We start from the raw sequence: 20,524 nt of genomic DNA on the forward strand, positions 1-20,524 counted from the left end.
GTTCCCCTACTTTCTGTGATATGACAACCGTCCTGGGACGATTAGTTCCGAGATCTGAAATGCTTCAGCTGAAGTGTAGGGCAGGGAGTCTCCTGTGCTGTGAAATCGAGGGAGTGGCTGACAGCTAAACAAGCCTTCCTGCCAGGGTGTCAGCTTCACTGAAAGAATCTAAATGTACGCAACTGGTCAATCTGTAAATGTAAAGGGAGTTCCAAAGCTGGTATTTGCTTCGATTGAGGGAATCACTTGACACTTCCTGATGACACAATAAGTCGTATTGGAAAGGAGTTACCAGCTGAGCGGTGAAGAGTGTGTGTTTTGAAGGGGGTTAACACAGAACGCTGTGCCACAGCGGCCTGTGTTAGCCCCTAACTATTCTCCACTGCGCCGAGACGCCTAAGGGCATTTGTTCGCGCTGTATAAATTGTAAAAATAAATAAATAAATAAATAAACCAGGATTCAATTCAGTTGCTGTCTAGTTACAGACACAGACCTTTGCAGTGCATTAATTGAAAAAGGTTTAATAAAGTACATAGAGCATTTCCCAATGATTAACTCAACTTGCATTTATTTTACATTTAAGCTGTGTTATTTTGTATGCACATGCCTGAAGATGAAAGACAGAAAAAATTGCATCAAGTTTAGTATTTTAGCTGCACTTTTCACCCCGCCCCAAGCTTTCTCGCCCCACCCCCATTGTGCACAACATCACAGTTCCCTTACTTTTTTTAATGCACTTCGACCGCTGGTCACAATAGACCGTTTATCCACAAGAACAACCACATTGCATCCTTCGTGCCAGTTGGATTGCACCCAGTCTCAGATGTGGAGAAATATAATCTTCTGTTTTTCTTCTGATTGCAAAAGCCAAGTTTAAAAAGATGTGGCTGAAGATGCTTCAAAAACCGACAACAGTAATTCATCTTGAAATTGTGCATGGCTTCCTGTTGCTTTCTATTTGAGTTTTCAAGTCCAGACTATTTGGCCCAGTTCGTAAAAAAAGAGACAAATGGTGCAAAGGCAAATACAAAATATATCTGTTTACTGTTAAAAATGCCTTCTGCTGGTAGTTGCCCCTGATGTATAATGGGTTAACAATTGTATGTAAGATAAGCAGAAGTTTTTAGTATCATTGTTTTCGTTTTTTATTCACTGATTGTTTTTACTGCAATGATTTTAATTAATTGAACAGTTAATAAATACAAATACAAATAATGGATCAACTCCACCACATAGGTTTTTGGACAAAAGGCTAGTGAGAAACGACTGCAAAGCTGGCTTGCTCCATCACCAGTGGAAACTAGTCAGGAGCAGAAGAGAGCTTTTTGAAGAGATGGCTCGTTCCCACTAGTAAAGTGGTTAACAAGCTGGTAACATGAGGCCTATACTAGCAACAAGCTCTAAACTGCCCCTCCTTAACCTCTATACACTGCCTTCCCTCAATGGGTGCATCCTTAATGACTTGAAAGTTAACAGACATTGGCAAAGCCAATAAGTCTCGCTTCATTCTTGAGTTCAGAAACATTCATATGTCTGCAGCAGTAAAAAAAAAAACAACCAAGAAACAATACTTTCTATTACAGTGCACCTGTAAGATGTGATGTATTGCTCACATGCCTTCAATAAGGGCTACCAGAAATTGCCATTTATATATAGAATAGCTTCTGTTATGGGGCTTAACTTTAAAGTTCTGTAAGGTTGGGACTGTGTAGTTTCTTATTTCTTACTAGGCTAGGTTTCTTCCTGCTTCAGGTGAAGGTTTTCAAGGGGAAGCTTTCAAGCCTTCTGTTGTCCTAAATATTTTCACTGTCACTAGTGTACTTGATAAATTAATTTGATTACAGGAGCCTTAGCTTGACTTGTAATGCTTTTGGAAATGGATGCACAAAATAAGTGAGGCGCCTTACCAGGCAAGTAGTCCTGTCTCTTCTGCTGGGTTTTTGTATAGCAACAATTAACTGCCATGCTAAATTCATACATATATATCGGCATCAAAAAGATACAGTATCATACCCCATTCCATGACAGGCCTGTCAGGATTGACAAGCTTCTCACTTGAGAAACGGAATTTGCAGTTTATGTTCTTCAATGTACATATAAGTTATGTTATATTGGGAGCACCACATTACAAGTAGATAAACGAATACTGCAACATATAAGAGCTATAGCAAACTCTGATCTTACCTACCCGGTAGCCCGTCAATTTAAACAACATCACAACAACAAGCTTAGTCTTCTCAGGTACTATGTGATTGATACAGTACCCAAATTAAGGTGCAGCAGGAACCGAGAGTCAATGTTAAAACAGTTAGAGATTAGATTAGATTATTTATAGAGCGCATGGCTGCCTCGGCAAAAAAGGCGTCCAAGCGCTTAGAGACAAGGTATGTACTCAATTTAGACACTAAGTCACCGCATGGGCTCAATACTAGTGAGGACTTATATCTACCTTTACTAATGCAGACAAAATCATAATTGTGTCTTTAATGACTGATGCATGAAGTTTTGGGAAAATATCAAGTGGTTGTATTTTAGTATATATATTTTTGGACATACTATATGTTTCAGTAAGAGTTTTCATATAATCTGCAGCAATGGCTTCTTTTTGGTCTTTTTTCACTTTTTTGCACATATCACTATAGGGAATTGGAGGGTGTAGCCATATTAATTATATGTGGCACAGCCTATACATAACTGTAAAGGGGTTCCTATTTAGCGTGTTATCCGCCAACATTTGCAGAATCACAAACACATATATAAATTAACGATCAAAAGAACTCGAGGAGGTAAATAAAAAATGAAATGTAGAAAACAGACGTCTGTAGATTTAGATTAAGCTCAGGGCGTGATTTCATCTACAAAAGGACAGGCATTAAATAGAGAGCATTGAACTATACATTATGCACTTTATGATCAATTGCTATTTTTGCACATTTGCCATTTTTGCACTATTGCCTATTATTTCCTGGTGCTATTTTCTTGCTGCTCTTTTTCACAGTACTGAAAATATTGATTTATGTATACCTTATTTATGTATGCATTTATGAAGATTAGTCACTAAAATGCAAAAATGCAGTAGTGTTTTACATATGCATTAATTTGCACATGATTGTGTTGTAAACTGTAATCCCTCAGTTCAAAAATGGCGTTGTCATAGTTATCATATGAGCTATGAGTACACTGCTAGATTGCTAACAGCTTCACCGCTAACCCTCCCAGAGTCTGTTTTTTTTGTTTGATGATCAGGGATCACGTGTGCACTATAAAAAGTAAAGTTGGTTTTGTAGCACATATTGCGAACAAGGCAAGGCTTGGCCGCAACACGTCATGGCAAACTAAATTGCAATAAAGATATTTTGCCACTTATAAGTTGGAGTCTATGTTCCGGGGTTTCAGCATGTATATTTCCATGCAACGGGATAGGTGGGTTAGTGTATGTATGTATATATAAATATATATATATAAATATATATATATATATATATATATATGTATATAAATATATATATATATATATATATATATATATATATATATATATATATATATATTCACTGGAAAAAAACATAGGTTTAACACTCGTTATAGTTAGGAATTAGCATTTAAAAAAACTTTGAAATTCATTGAAAAAACCATAGGTTTCACACCAGTTATAGTTAGCTGGACATTTTACTCATACAAAACCATTGAAATTCCCTCGTTATAGTTAGTTGGACTCACTATAACTCGCGCGCCCGCAATCCACTGCTGATGATGTCACATATTACATCATTCATGACATGGTCAGTGACATCACTGATGACATCACTGATGACATCTCAAATGACATCACTGATGACATCACTGATGACATCTCAAATGACATCACCGATGACATCACTGATGACATCATCCAGTGAATGTGTGTTTCTGAAAGTAAAAATATGTTTTATATATTGAAGAATGAGTGTATGTATGAGTGTCTGGATGAAGGATTTAGTAGGTGCGTGACTGACTGTATGAGTGAGTGATTAAATGTGTCTTATTGAATGCATTGGATAGTAACTAAACTGTCTGAACGTGTGCATCAGTATGTCTGTTGTTGTGTAAGCTGCTGCATGTGTTGATCAGTAGCTATATGAGTGGTTATATGGGTTATTGATTGGTTGCCCAAATATTTGTATGTGAGGGTGAGTGTGTGTGTGGGTGGCTGGGAGGTATGTGACTCTGTGCATATATGTGTGAGCAGTTGATTCACTTGGTATATGGGTTCAAGAGTGCATGTGGAAAGTGCTGTATGGGTGGTTGACTGTGTGCATGGGTGTGTTGGTGAGTGAATGGCTATCTCAGTGCTCCATGTCCAAGTAAGTACATATGTAAAACACAGTGCATGTGAGAGTTGGCATATATAATTGACTATACATGAGAGCCTGTGATTGCGTAAGTGACTGTATGGATCAATGTGTACTTGTATCAGTGATTGTAAAAGAGAGTAAGTATGTGTTAGTATATGTTTGATTAAGTAAGGTTTAGTGAGTAAAACTGTGTAGTTAAGAAAATGGGAGTTTGATTGATTCTTTGCATAACTGACTAGGTGTGTGAGTAACTCTGTGGATGAGTGTCAGCGTGTGAGTGTCTGTATAGGTGTATGAGTGGATATGATAGTGTTCTATTGATGAGTGACTGTATGTGTGAGTGATTGTATTGGTGAATGAGTGGATGTGTGTGTAGACCTAGAAATCAGTGAGTGTGTATGTAGTTACTGGTATCGGTGTGTCAATAATTTCAGGAATGGTAGTTTGTATTTAACACTAGGTGTATCAAAGGTTAGATTAGAGTGTAAGGAGGTGCATCGTATTATCACATGGATGATGTCATCAGTGATGTCATCAGTGATGTCATTTGAGATGTCATCAGTGATGTCATTTGAGATGTCATCAGTGATGTCATCAGTAATGTCACTGACCATGTCATGAATGATGTAATATGTGACATCATCAGCAGTGGATTGCGGGCGCGCGAGTTATAGTGAGTCCAACTAACTATAACGTGGGAATTTCAATGGTTTTGTATGAGTAAAATGTCCAGCTAACTATAAGTGGTGTGAAACCTATGGTTTTTTCAATGAATTTTAAAGGTTTTTTAAATGCTAATTCCTAACTATAACGTTTGTGAAACCTATGGTTTTTTCAGTGAATTTCATCGTTTTTTTAAAAGCTAATTCCTTTGTATATCGACTTTTTAACCTACGTTTAAAAAAAAAAAAATATTAGCTGTTTTTTACAACAATTAATTATATATATTTTTAAAAAAAATTATTTGTTCAATGTATATATATTTTTTTTAACATTTTTTCCTGGTGCGCTCAGGGTGCGTGCACCGGTAAGCTTACCCGTATCATTTTGTCTTGGAGCGCTCAGGGTGCGCGCACAGGTAAGCTCTCCCGAGAGCGCAGCGAGAGCGCTAATTCTGCGTTCGTAAAAAAAAAATATGTATGAAAACTAAATAATAATGCAAGACATTCAGTACCATACTTATTAAAGCAGTATTTTTGATTTTCCGAATGAAAATAATTTAGCATTTCCATAAAGCTACCAAAACGTCACTCGGGCGCGCCGCGTAAGCGCTCCCGGAAGCGCCTACGTTCGCGGCGCGTAAGCGCCCCCGGAAGCGCTCCGGTGCGTGCAGCGTAAGCGCGTCAAGTCATGTGACCTTAAAATAACACTTTTCATTGGTTGCTAACATTTTTTTTCCAAAGAATGAAATCCCCAACCATTTCCTTCACTTGTTCTTTCACTTTTGTGACTGCAAGATCTGTCTTTTTCCTGCTTAATCTTTTTGGGATTATCATGGCTGCTGCAAGACCCTCCAGTAGCAGTGAGGACTCAGATGGGTTCATAGAAGAAGAGGCTCCTCAGCCTAGGGTAAAAGAACACTTCATATGGAAGTTTTTTTCCATTCCAGATGATAAAAAGGTGGAGTGCCGAATTTGTCACACTGTCCTGTCACGGGGTGACCCTACCAGAAAATATTCATTTGGAAATTCCACCATGATTCGGCACGTCCAGAGGAGGCACCCACAGAACTATGCCCGGGAGAGTGTCAGGGCTCTGGCACGAGAGGCTCCAAGGGATGCTGCCTCTACTTCAACTGGAGGAGCAACTACATCGGTGAGGGGGCGACCAGAGCAGCTGATCCCCAATATTCAACCTATTTTTAATGAGGCATCCATCAAATGCAAACATTGTGATGCCCTAATTTGTTACGGGGAACAAAGTATTTTGAACATTGCTCGAGCATTAGAGAACCACCGCTGCCGTCCCCAGCCCTAATTTTGATTATTTTTTTGTTGCTCCTGTTGAGCAGTTTGCCATTCCCTGTTTTTGTTTTTGTTGAAAAAAAAGAAAAAAGAAGAAAAAAAAGTAGAACTACCGCCAATTCTCAAAAAAGAGCTGTATCCTTAAAAAAATGAAAAAGAGTAACTGAAGTGGAGTGCAGTGAGAGAGGAGAGGAAAATGAGTGAGAACGCAAAGAAAGGGACGAGAGGGGAAGGGAAGTGAAGTAGGGGGACTGAAAGAAGGTGAGTGTGGGAGGTGAGTGAGGAGGAGAGTGAACATGCGGAATGAGGATAAGTGAAGAAAATGTAGTAAAGGAACGGGGATGTGGAAGGGTAAGAAAAGAGCAGTGATGTTTAGGAAAGAGTGGAGATACAGACTGGATAAAGGCAAGTGAGTGTGAGACAAGGTGAGTAAGGGAGTAAAAAGACAGAGAAAGTGAAAGAAAAAGTGAGAGTAGAAGACTGAGGGCCTCATTTATGAGGCCATGCGTCACTTTTACGCCGCCGGTACGTCACTTTTTGTGACGCACCAGAGGTGTAAAAAAGGGCCCTGTTGAGTCATATTTACAAAGTGACGCATCTAGGTAGATGTGTCACTTTGTAAACCCCTGCGCCATATTATACCTGCGCCAGGTATAATGTATGCAAAGGGGGCATATTGACGCAAGGAACGGGCGTAGAAGTGACGCAGTAAAATTTAGGAGATTTCACTGCGTCTCTTTTAGGACGCCGTTGCGTCAAAATCTTGCGCCTGCCTCACAGCAGGCGTAAGACTGACGCAGGCCCTTTCACATGGGGCTTGCGCCATGTGAAAGGATGCATTGCTGGAGTTGCGTCACTTTTGTGACACATTCCAGCATTGCGTCACTTTTGGGCTTACAAATACGTCAGAAATACTGACATATCTGTAACTCCTTGCGACATGATGCATCATACATTAAATATGACGCATCAGGAATGTCTTAAGGAGAGCGCACTGAGAAGTGAAGCATCGCTGCTGTCACGCAGCGATGCGTCATTTCTCATAAATGTGGCCCTGAGTGAGGGAGAAAAGAAACATAAGTGAGGGAGTGTGGCTGTGTTATAGGGAGTGAGCATGATAGAAGAGGAGAGACAGACTAAGGGGTCAGAGAGAATGAGGCTAACACAGAGAGAAAGAGGAAAGGAGAGTGTAGTACTAAGAAGACCGAGGGAGTAAGAGAAGGAGTTAGTGAAGTGGAATAAGGAGATTAAGGGAAGAGAAAAGAGTGAAGGAGCAAAATAAGGAAAGAGACAGGAAGGAAAGTAAAGGTTAAGGTCTGAAAGAAGGTGAGTGTGGGAGTATGGCTGAGTTATAGGGAGTGAGCGTGACAGAAGAGGAGTGAGAGACTAAAGGGAAGGAGAGAATGAGGCTAACAAAGAGAGAATGAGGGAAGGGGAGTGTAGAAGTAAGACGACCGACGGAGTAAGAGAAGGAAGTAGTGAAGTGGAGTAAGGAGAGTAAGGGAAGGGAAAAAAGTAAAGGAGTGAAAGAAGGGAAGAGAGAGGAAATAAAATAAAACAGAAGGTCTGAAAGAAGGTGAGTGTGGGAGTATGGCTCAGTTATAGGGAGTGAGTGTGATAGAAGAGGAGTGAGAGATTAAGAGGACGGAGAGAATGTGGGTAACAGAGAGAGAGTGAGAAAAGGGGAGTGAGTAAGTTAGAGGACAGATGAATTGAGAGAAGGAGTTACTGAAATGGAGTAAGGGGAGTTAGGGAAGGGAAAAGAGTGAAGGAGCGAAGGATGGGAAGACAGAGGAAGGAAAGTAAAGGAAAAGGTCTGAAAGAAGGTGAGTGTAGGAGTATGGCTGAGTTATAGGGAGTGAGCGTGATAGAAAAGGAGTGAGAGACTAATGGGACGGAGAGAATGAGGCTAACAGAGAGAGAATGAGGGAAGGGGAGTGTAGAAGTAAGAGGACAGAAGGAGTAAGAGAAGGAGTTAATGAAGTGGAGTAAGAAACTGCACATTTTAATTGGTTGTACTTTTGAACACTTTGAAAGTCACATAACATTCACCCATCCCCCCAGTGCTAATTTCCCTGTTACCATGGTAACTCCCTCCTGAACCAGCACACAGTTCAGAAGTTCATCATACTATGTTGCAAAAAAGAAGCAGCAAGGGTGTTTGACCACTCAATGTACCAGCTAATCATGTGCAATGTTTCTTGAAATGACTTTTCCTCAACCATTGAAATGACTTCTTTCAAAAAACAAAAGCATGCACCCTATTTTTCAGTGGAGAATGTTAAGAAAGCACCAATCATTTTTTGTTTTTCAAGTGCATTGAATCTCAACCCCTTTTTTACATAACTCCTACTTTCAAACTGCCATTTCATTTCCACAACTCATCTGAATACAAGCACATCTACCTTCAAGATGCCAAAAGTTTGGTTTGTGGGTCATAGCTTTGTCCACTGGAGTCAAACATATGCAGCTAACAGAGGTATTTACAACCTTGATTTACCAAATGTGGACATTGTATGGATTGGACAGAGAGGATTAAGATGCCACCAATTGATACCATTAGTAAAATCCTTTATGCATTTACCACACCCTGACCTTATAATTGTGCACTGTGGTGGCAATGACCTAGGCACTTTGACTGGGGTACATCTGGAAATGCTTTTAAAGGACATCTTTGGGCAATTGATGTCACTTTTTCCAAAAACTGCCTTGGTATTTTCTAATATATGCCAAAGGCAAACATGGAACTGGTCCAACCAATTTTGTCCACAGATTGAGGAAGCAAGGAAACATGTGAATAAATCTGTTTCTGCTTTCCTCAGAGACTATGGTATGGGTTCCATTTACCACAACAACTTGCGTTACAACATGCAAGACATCTATAGGAGAGATGGTGTGCATTTTACAGATAAGGGGAATAGAGTTTTCCTCTTGAATATAGGACTCTGCATTGGTACCTACTTGTAGGTACAAAAAACACCCACATAACACAACAGCTTTTTTCAGAGCTACCCTACCTCTAAGCACTCTAAATTATTGTTTTACTATCATTTTTACACTGTTTTTCCCTGTGGTGTGCTCAGGGTGCGCGTACCGGAGCGCGAACCTGGGAGCGCACCCAGCGCTTACCCCGTGAAAATTTTAAAAAAAACAAAACGTTTTTTTGCCCTTCAGGGTCCTTCTAGGCCCCCCACAGAAAACCTAGGGGGTCAGGGGGTGTCTACTCTGCCCCCTTTTAATTATTTCCCCCTTTCTTTTTCACCTCTTGTGACTCGCTTCTACCGAGACACAAGATGGCGGACTCTCCGGACTGTTTAGAATGTTGACAGACACCCGACAGCCAATCAGCGTTCCGCTCGCGCACTCCCGTACCGCGCCGGGTGCGCTCCCCGGTACGTGTACCGGTGAGCGCTCGGAGCGTGCCTATAGCTATATATGTGTTTTTGAAGTAAATTTTCAAAAAAAACACTGGAGCAATTTTCAGCAAACATAGCAAAGGCACATCTGCGCACCAGTCCCTACAATTTTGCCAAGTTTGGCGTAATTCCGTTCAGCGGTTCGGGCTGTAGACTTGTCAGACCGTCCTATGGAAATTAACATGGGGAAAACATGCTTTGGGACCCCCCTTTTTTCTCAGCCCCCACTTCACGAATCCCCCTGAAACTTTCAGGGAAGGAGCGCAGCGGAGCTGGCCGAAATATTGGAAAATTACACACAAATTCCTCAAGCGGCGCCAGAGTTATTCCCAATAGAATGTTGCGGATTTCCTAAGGTAGTCAATCCTAACTATAACTACCTACTGGCGATCGCCAGTAGGTAATATATATATATATATATATATATATATATATATATATATATATACATGTATATATACATATATATATATATCACAACATCGTTTTCCAAGGAAGACGAAAAGAGCCGCTACTCCAGTCACTCGTATGTTAGACAAAAGTAAATTTATTCTTAAATCCATTGCAGCAATATCACAGAAACCAACGCGTTTCGGAAGCTCCTTCTACCTTATTCACGTAAACGAGTAGCGGCTCTTTTCGTCTTCCTTGGAAAACGTTGTTGTGATAGAGAGCGGTTTGGTTCAACCGCATGAGCCACGCACCTACAAAGAAGCGCCAACAAACGGGAGGCAAAGGAACCACTTCGTTGAAATATATATATATATATATATATGAAATTCACACGAACAGAAGACTGCACTCACGGGGGTCAAATCCAAAGGATTTATTGCACACAAAAAAGACGCGTTTCGGCGGTTCGCCTTCGTCAGTTACAGGCGGCCGCCACAACGCTACAACTTATAAACATTATTTCTCACCAAATCTCACGGGAATGGTCTCGCCAGGTCGCCATTTTAACGTCAGGCAATATCCCTAGCTCGAGACAAATCGACCTATATTTACACTCGCACTTAATCTGTACATAGATATCGAGAACCTTATTGGCCACATGGTCAAGACAGAAATAACTCAGAAGTTTGCGATTGCTGTTGTGATGTACAGCGAAATGTCGCGCTACTGGGTAATTGCTATCATTGTTCTGTATCGCTCTTTGATGTTCCAGGATACGAATCTTTGCTTGATGTTTTGTACTCCCTATGTATCTGAGGCCACAAGGGCAGCTCAGACAATACACAACATAGGGTGTCAGACAGTTCATGAATTTTTTGATCACTACTGGGTCATTTTTGCCTGGTACTTTGTAACTGATTACTTTTTTGCTATCTGTGCATGCCTTGCATTTATTGCAGGGATAAAATCCCTTTAGGCCCTGAATACCACGGCTGATAGGCTCCAAGTGACTCTGTACCAATAGATCTTTTAGTGATCTTGTCTTGCGGAAGGTTACGGAGGGTTGGGCAGGTATATCACGGCCGATGATAGGGTCGGATTTCAGAATTTTCCAATTAGCAAAAATTATTTTCTTTAGATTCTTTGCAGCATTGGAAAAATTGGTAATGAGTCTTAGGTTACTGTTAGAGACGGCTTTGTTTTTGAACGTGTCTTTAATCAGGTTGGTTCTGTCTCTACTCTGCGCCTTTCTCCATGCCTCACTTAAGACTCTCTCCCTATAGCCACGCTGTCTAAACCTTTGTATACTTTCTTCCCCTGCTTGTTGGAAGTCACTGGGTCTAGAGCTGTTGCGTTTAATACGCAAAAGTTCCCCATAGGGGATGCTGTTCTTAAGATTTGTGGGATGGCTGCTGCGTGCATGAAGCACTGAGTTTCCCGCAGTGGGCTTTCTGAAGAGTGATGTCTGTAATTTATCATCGCACACAAAGATTCTCACATCAAGATAGGTTACTTCAGTTGCGCTAATTTCCCCAGAGAACCTAAGGTTTAGATCATTATTGTTGAGATGTCTGATGGATGCCTCAATCGACTTCCTGTCTCCTTTCCAGACCAAAAAGAGGTCGTCGATATAACGCCTCCAAATTATGGTCTTATCAACCCAATGGTCACAGGAGTCTGACCATGCCGCCCGCTTCTCCCACCAGCCGACGAATACATTCGCGTAGCTGGGGGCGAAGCAGGCTCCCATGGCTGTCCCCCGTTTCTGGCGATAAATCTGTTCCTGGAAAATAAAGATGTTGTTAAACAAACAGAAACGAAGAAATTCAATAAGCATCTCACTGTGTTCTCTGAGTTCATGCGGTCTTTGTTGCAAAGTCTGGGTAATAGCATCTAAACCTTGTTCATGAGAGATGCTTGTGTAAAGGCTGGCTATGTCTAAGGTCACCATTAGGAAATCAGGGTCCCACGGACTCCCCTCAATATAGCGTAGGAAGTCTTTGGTGTCTCTTGTATAGCTGGTGAGTTCCTCCACAAATGGAAACAAATACAAATCAATAAACTTGGACATGTTTTCCAATAATCCCCCTATTGATGAAATTATAGGGCGTCCTGGGGGTTTCAACTTGTCTTTATGTGCCTTTGGTAGGTGATAAAAAGTAGGTATCCTTGGTTCAGGGACCAGCAGAAATTGAAATTCTTGTATTGACAGCATACCTTTTAGATGCCATTTTTGTGTCAATGCCTCATATTGTATGATGCTCTCCCGGTATTCCTTTATAGTAATGGGAACATAATTGTCACGATTACTAAGTTGTAGGAGGGCCTCATTACAGTAGTCTTTCCTGGTCTGCAGAACCACGTTTCCGCCTTTATCGGATGGTTTGATTATTGTATTTTTGTCCGCTTCCAAGTTCTTGAGTGCACTCCTCTGTGCAAATGTCAAATTCCATTGTGGTGTGGCTCTCTCCAGGGGATCTTCCCTTAATTTCCTCAAATCAAGTATGACCCTTTCATGAAACAGGTCGATCATATCCATATTGGTTGGTGGGACAAATTTGGAAGTGGGTCTAAATGGACTTGGTTGTCGTTTTTGGGCTACATCGATAGGAGATACGAAGTTGCCACTTTCTTCTTGGCTTGCCGTTGTGCCTTCCACATTAAGCTCTTCCATAATGGCCAAGAGCTCCAGCTCATTCTCATTGATAGTGTTCCGGTTGGCACTGGGCAAACCCGCCATTGTATTCGGATTTTTTGATTTGAAGAATTTGTGTAGCTTGAGTTTTCTGACAAGTTTAAAAATGTCTATTCGTGTCTGCACAAATTCAAAGCTACCGGTAGGGCAAAAGGTTAATCCTAATTGAAGGACTGATGTTTCCGAGGGTGTCAGGACTTTCGGTGTCAAATTAATAATAGTCAGATTAGCAGTATTGTTGGTCAACGCGTTTCGGTAGCTCCTTCTACCTTGTTCACGTAAACGAGTAGCGGCTCTTTTCGTCTTCCTTGGAAAACGTTGTTGTGATAGAGAGCGGTTTGGTTCAACCGCATGAGCCACGCACCTACAAAGAAGCGCCAAAAAACGGGAGGCAAAGGAACGACTTTGTTCAAATATATATATATATATATATATATATATATATATATATATATATATATATATATATATATATATATATATATATATATATATATAATATTTCTATATTAAAATGTCATGAACTGTACACCCTTGTGTATGCTTGTATATCTCTAGTAGGTTTTATTTTCGAGCAATATATTGCTTTAGTACTTATTATTAATCACATAGGTGAAACCTAAGGCATTTACTAACACATGTTTTTCCAGAGCAAGCACTCCTAACATACAATGCCTACCAGTGTGGTTTACATGCGGCTCTTAACACCTAGTAGCATTGTTCCATTACATTGATTTACAAGCTTGTATGGTTCATTTGCTCCATATAATATGTGTGTATGATGTAATTTTCCACTCAACATTGGGTTGAGTGGAGCGATAAAAGAAATTAAATAAAAGTGAGAGAGAGGTGAAGGAGAGTTGAGGAGCATCGTTGGAGGGCAGTGGTGAGGGAAGCCACGTAGAGGTAATATTGGAGGGGGGCAACAATATTTGTCACACTGGGTGGTATCAACGCTAAAGGTGGTGGGGCTGTGATGCCCTGGGATCAAAGAAGGTGATGTCACTTCTTCTAGCCTTGGCATTATGATGAGCCAGCATCAATGGAGAGCTGGTTGTTCGTGGTCTGCACCTATAGAAAAAATTCACAAAGTCAGCTCTAGGGGGCATATTACCAAGGGCCATTATCGCCGCTTTAGCGGGACAATTTCCCGCTAAAGCGGCGATAATTTTATCGCCCTATTACCAAGCTGTCGCTAACACCAGTTAGCGACAGCTTGTAGGCGATAGCGGGCATTTTGGGGCCCGCTTTGCATGTCAGCGATAATTATCGCTAACGACATGCAAAGTGGGCGTGCCAAAATGTCAGCGACTGAAAACAGTCGCTGCAATCGCTATTGCCTATGATCAACACAGGCGTAGTTTTGGAAATATTTGCGCTAAGCGTGAATATCTCGAAAAGCTAACGCCTGCCCTGACCAGTTCTTAGCCATGTTATCCAATGAGAGGTCGATAACATGGCTAAGAGCATTGTCACGGTAATGCCTGAATATCGCTGTATTGACAGCGATATTCACGCATTTCGCCTGTTTTTTATCGCTCCTGAGATAAACCTTGCTAATAGCAAGGTATCTCAGCGATAAAAACAGGTGAAGGGTGGCGATAGAAATATTCCAGCTAAGCCAACTCAGCGATAATTATCGCTAGTTGTTGGTAATATGCCCCTAGATTCGTAAATAAACCAGGAAAGAAATATGTCGATTTTGTTGTCGGATTGTTTACTAGGCACATCTAATGATTACACATGCTTACTCTGGACACCTGCACAGGACATCCATCCAGTGTAATAACTTTGACCAAGGAACCTATTTTAGGGAGGTGCTATTTTATTAATCTTAAACTGATGTTTTATTATTTGTTAATCATTTCACTGACATTACTTTCAGTATTGTTATTCATGACAATGGTTGTGTAACGTCACTTCCTGTGACGTTATCACACAAAAGTGTAGGCTTTACATGGTCATTTCTGTGGCAATGGCGTCTCCCCCAATTTAAATGATGTTTTGTCTTGCCACTATTTTAAGCCCTTCAAACGCGTGAGTTTTAGTTAGAAGATCAGAAAAGCAATAAGCACACAGTAATGGGTTGCTCACTACTGCGTTTATTCATTAAATAATGACGTATTTGTCTGTGGTTGCCTTGTGTATTCCGTGAACGTTGGGTGTCAGAGGAAAAATGGAAATTAATAAACAGCTGAAATATATTACATTTGTTTATCTCCTTGACCAGACCTAAGGCATTCCAGGTGTAAAACATATTTGTATACTCATATGTTTCCTTAGTGCTTTATGTAGCATCGCAGCCCCTTCAGAGCGCCAAAATGCGGGCACGTGATAAACAGGGCTCTATCCTGATGGATCTGCGCAGAGCTGAGGCGCGTGTGTTTTTTTGCCCTTAAGGAGTTTAAACTTCAAACATGAATTTTAGAGAGAACAAGTCAGAACAGAGCGGACAATCTCTGCTCGCTATTTCCGACTTCTGTGGAGAGTTCGTGTATGAACTTGGCGAAATTCCAAAGTAATATGTTTGAACTTTAGACACCTCCATAGCTGTCAAGTTTTCGTTTTGTACATGGGTGACGTTCTCATGTATGCAGTGTGTTTATGTGTGACATTTCAATCAATGCCTTAAATATGAAATTTTTCTTGAGTGTAACAAGGTAGGTGCGGTCATGCAAAGATGATATTTTCAGAATTTATAGCTTTTCTAAATTGTGATGGTCGAAAATGGGCCTTGAAAATCATGCAACAGCTCGGAACAGCTAAACAAAGGGGATGAATGCATTGGCACAGCAGACCTGATGCTATCGGCCAAATCTGTCCTTCCCTTGTTGTGGACTAGGCACCTCCTAGAGCTGCCCATATTAAAAAAACAAAACATTAAAAACAAAAATGTACTTACCTGTACCACGTCTCCACACCTGCTCTTCTCCGTCTCCGTTGAAAGCACAGCCAGGCCCCACTGACCATTCACAACGCTGCAATGCAGCCTTGTGATCGGTAGGCACTCATGCTCCCCTGACCAATCAGAACGCTGCAATTGAGTGGTGTGATTGGTTGTGAGCATCCTGGTTCAACGCTCAACCAGTGAATGGGCCCGGGCTTGTTCTCCATGCAGGCTGTAATACAGGCTGTAATGCAGGCTGTAATGCAGCCTGCATGGAGAATGGTGAAAGTGCGCATGACTGGTTTGGGTGGCCCGAGAGGGCCGACCAAACTGATACTGCGCACTTAGGAGTGGGCAAACCACTCCTCCCCTGCCCTGCTCCAAGAGTAGAGGAGCTCCGCCCGCCCGCCTTGCAAAGTAGCACGAAGCATAAAATGATAATAACTGAAAGTTATTTTCATTTTCTTCTTCTTCTTCGAACTGCTTAAAAGCAGTGGGGCGACGCTCCTCCGCCATAGCGGTAGAGCAGCCACTGACTCGGTCACTCTCTCCCTCACAAATGCTTTTTTTCTCCTGTTCCTCTCCATCACTATGATTCGCCTCCGCCATCTTAACCCTCTTATCTCTTGAACCTCCTCTGGCCTTTCTCTTCATTTATTCCACATTCATCTTTCTCTGCCTTTTTAGCTCTGGTTTTGTTTCCTTCTATCCCTCTAACTCTGCTGTACCACCACTCCCAACTCTTCTTCATCCCTAGGATTCTCTTTCTCTCTTCTCAGCCCTCTACACCACCCATTACATCTCTCTCTGCTCTCCTTGCTTATCTCACCCTTTCTCACCTCTTAAATTAATCCTTCTCTCTTTTCCCCAATTTCTTCCCTTCACACTACTTTCCTATATTTTACTGTCTCGCTCGCTGCTCTTGACCAATCATGTTCATATGTAAGGATCCTGCTACTCCAGTGTGAGGCGCTCTTTCTTACATAATGTTTCGTTGCTAAGCGACACAGTAACAGAAAAAAAGCCGGAGGTCCTTGGAAAGCAGCTCCTCACGTTTTAACCTACACCATGCTGCATTCTAGGACTCACAGTTAAATTCATTTCAGTTTGAGTTTAAATGTCACACGAGCAAAGTGACACTGGCTAAAATGCTATGCTGAGGTGTTATGCAGCTAGCCCACATGACCTGATTATCTGTGTCCCTGGCTACTGGCACCAAAAAAGGTGAAATGGGCAGGGCTTTAAGTGTACAACAAGTAAATAATGCACAGTCTCTCAGTCACCATTCACATATATCCCATTCATGCGCACACTTGTTCATACTTCCACCAAGAAAATCAATCAATCAGGGGACTTATAGAGCGTACTACTCACCTGTGAGGGTCTCAAGGCGCTGTGGGGGGAGGGTAGCTCCGTGGTCATCCGAAGAGCCAGGTCTTGAGATCTTTTCTGAAAAAGTGCAGTGTCGAGCTTCGTCTGATGCGGAGGGGGAGTTCATTCCAGGTCTAGGCCGCAGTGTAAAAGAAGGATCTGCCACCCGTTCTAGCCCCGTGGATGCAGGGGACCGTGGCTAGGGCTAGGTCGGCAGAGCGGAGGTTTCTCTTGGGGGCATGGAAGGAGATTCTTTCATTGAGATATTGGGGTATGGTGTTATGGAGGGCTCTGTAGACGTGTGTGAGCAGTTTGAAGGTTATTAATTTTTCGACTGGGAGCCAGTGGAGGTGATGGGTGCTGTGGTCATGTCGTGGGATGCTGAGGACAAGTCTGGCTGCAGCGTTCTGGATGGTCTGGCGTTTGTGGAGGAGAGTTTTGTTGATTCCGGCGTAGAGAGCGTTTCCGTAGTCCAGTCTGCTGGTGATGAGTGTGTGTGTGAGACGGTCTTCCTGGAGTCAGGGGATCCATTTGAAGGTCCTTCGGAGTATGCGGAGGGTGTTGAAGCATGTGGAGGACATGGCATTGATATGGCCGTTCATGGTGAGTGAGGAGGTGTATGATGCCGCGGTTGCGGGCATGGTCCATAGGGGTGGGAGAGTTTCCAAGGGCAGGGGGCCACCAGTTGTTGTCCCATGTGGAGGGGGTGGACCTGAGGATGATGACTTTTGTTTTCTCTGAGTTGAGCTTCAAGCAGCTGCTGCTCATCCTTCATTCTTTTTTGGAAAATGTGTCTGAATGTGTTGGGGTCCTTGTTGAGGGAGAGGACGAGCTGGGTGTCGGTGGTTTTTGAGACTATGTTGAGTCCATGTTTTCTGACAATGGTTGCGAGGGGGCAATGTAGACGTTGAAGAGCGTGGAGCTGAGCGTGGATCCTTGGGGTACTCCGAATCCGATCTCTGTGGGTTCAGAGAAGAAGGGTGGGAGTCTTATTCTTTTTTGTTCTGCCTGAGAGAAATCGCGTTGTGGAGTCTGGTGGCTAGCGTGCGGTGGGAGATGGTGTTGAAGGCTGCTGAGAGGTCTAGTAGGATGAGGGATGCAGTGTGGCCTTGATCGAGGAGGGTGCGGATGTCGTCAGTGGTGGCTATGAGGGCAGTATCAGTGCTGTGGTTGTTATGGCATCTGGATTAAAAGGAGTCAAGGATGTTGTTGGTTTCTGGGTGTTGACGACTTTCTCAATGACTTTGGGGACAAAAGAGAGAAGAGAGATGGGCCTGTAGTTCTTGAGGTCTTTCGGCTTTGCAGAGGGCTTCTTGAGCAGTGGTTTGACTTCAGCACACTGCCAGTCATCTGGGAACATGGCTCTTTCAAGGGTTCAGTTTATTGTTCGTCATGGTTCGGTTGCTATGGCGGCCCTGTGGAAGATGTGCGGCGGGCAGGGGGTAAGTGAGTGCTCCGCAGTGGATGCTTTTCATAGTCTTTGCAGTGTCTTCTGTGGTGACTGGGGTCCAGGTGAGGAGGGTTGGCTGGGTGGCGTCTTTGGTTGGGGGTTGTTGGGTCGGTGCCGTGGTTGTCGAAGTTGTCGTAGAGTGTCCTGATCTTGTGGTGGAAGAAGGAGCTGAGTTTGTTGAAGAAGTCGTGGGAGGGAGGGACGTCAGTAGTTTTGCTGTAGGGTCTGGTGAATTCTTGTATGATGGGAAAGAGTTCCTTGGAGAAGTGGGAGTTGGAGAGGATTATTTCCTGAATGAAGATTCTCTTAGTTGATTTGATGAGTTGGTGGTGAGCTGTGGTGGTAGCCTTGTAGGCAGAGTGTGTTTCAGGGGTTTTGCTGTTTCCCATGTTCTCCAGTCGTCGGCAAGAGCACTTGGATTCTCGGAGGTCTGTGGTGAACCAGGTGGCTTTCGCGTTGTTGTCTGGTTGTGTTCTGGAGGGGGGTGAGAATGTTGACGCAGTTGGTGATCCATTGGTGAAGGTCATTTGCTGCTGTGCTGGCATCGGTCATGGTAGGGGGAGGAGTGCAGCAGAGGGAGGAGGTGAGGTGTTCTTCAGTGATTTTGCTCCAGTGTCTGAGTAGGAGGCATGGCGTGAGCGTGTGTGCGGGGGGTTTTGAGAAGGAAAAATGGTCGCAGTGGTGGTCCGTCCAGGGCGGTTCCGTGGTTTAAACCACACTCTAACTGAATAACACATGGCAGACATGTCAGAGTGCCCCTAGTCAAGGTATTTTGTTCAACCCGGTGTATCTGGCTCTATGGACATTAGACCTAAAGTCAATTAAGCTTGGCGTAGGGGTATCTCTTTACAATGCGCAAGTTGTTTAGCCTTCAGTAGCTCATGATGCTTTTCACTGATCAAAAGTAGCTCTCATTACAAGAGAGGTTGGAAACCCCTGTTCTAATAACTCGCAGTCAAATAGGAGAGGCTCCTAGTAATACAGAGGGGGCTAACTACAAATCCAATAGGTTTTGTGGACTATTAAAATCTTTTGAAACTGACAAACTGTTCCCCCATTTCCAAAAGAATTACAGGTTTGCTCCCGTGCATCAGTCTATAAAACATTCCTTAGACCAAACGTAAGATAATCTCATTGATTGTTCTTATTGAGAAGGATCAATTCTCACTTTCTGTACTCTTAACTAATTGAGTGAAAAAACAACAGCGGCATAGTGCTTAAATAATATATATAATAACTGACATTCTGGAATACTACCTTGGAAGTACACAAGACTCGTACACATTTCACCATTATGACAGTTACAGCTGCCTTGCAAGAAGAGAGCTTGGAAGTGGATGCCTATCAGGTAAGTCATGTTCTCTGTGTAGACTCAAGCCTTCATTTATTCTATCTGTTTTAGTCATTTATAACTGTTTCACACCTGTTGTAAGTGACAGTACTGATACCATTGATTCTTGGGTTCATATACTGTACCTCCAACAATATACACCAAGGGAGTGGAGATACACCATTGTGCACAACCATGATCTCAGATGGAAAGTACCATTGGTTTCTCCAAGGCAGAGTCTGCTGTCTACATAAAAGTTGTGGTGCACTCTGGTATGCTTGAGACCTGTTAAAAGATCACAGCTGTTGTACCATGTTGCATGATATTGCAAAAATGGAAATGTATTTCACATTGAACGTGAGAGAAGAAACTCCGATGAGGTTAAACTCTCATCTCCCTTATTCTGCAGTAGTCCTGGAAAAGTATTCAATTAGGGCTGCTGAAGGAAGGGCACTCAGAACAGAGATCTCCCCACAACCATTTCTAAGGTAAGCAACATAGGGGCATATTAACAAGAGGCAGCGATTATTATTTGCGGACCGTGCTTAGTGTGGATTTTGTTCTCGCCGCCTATCGCTGGAACTTATTGCCAACCTAGCGTTGTATTAACAAAGCTCAGTGCATTGGCGATAAGAATTCCAGCGATGGCGGGGAAAAAGGGTGAACATCGCTGGAAATCCAGC

Source organism: Lissotriton helveticus, chromosome 11 (genome assembly GCF_964261635.1).
Source record: "Lissotriton helveticus chromosome 11, aLisHel1.1, whole genome shotgun sequence".
NCBI classification, from domain to species: Eukaryota; Metazoa; Chordata; class Amphibia; order Caudata; family Salamandridae; genus Lissotriton; species Lissotriton helveticus.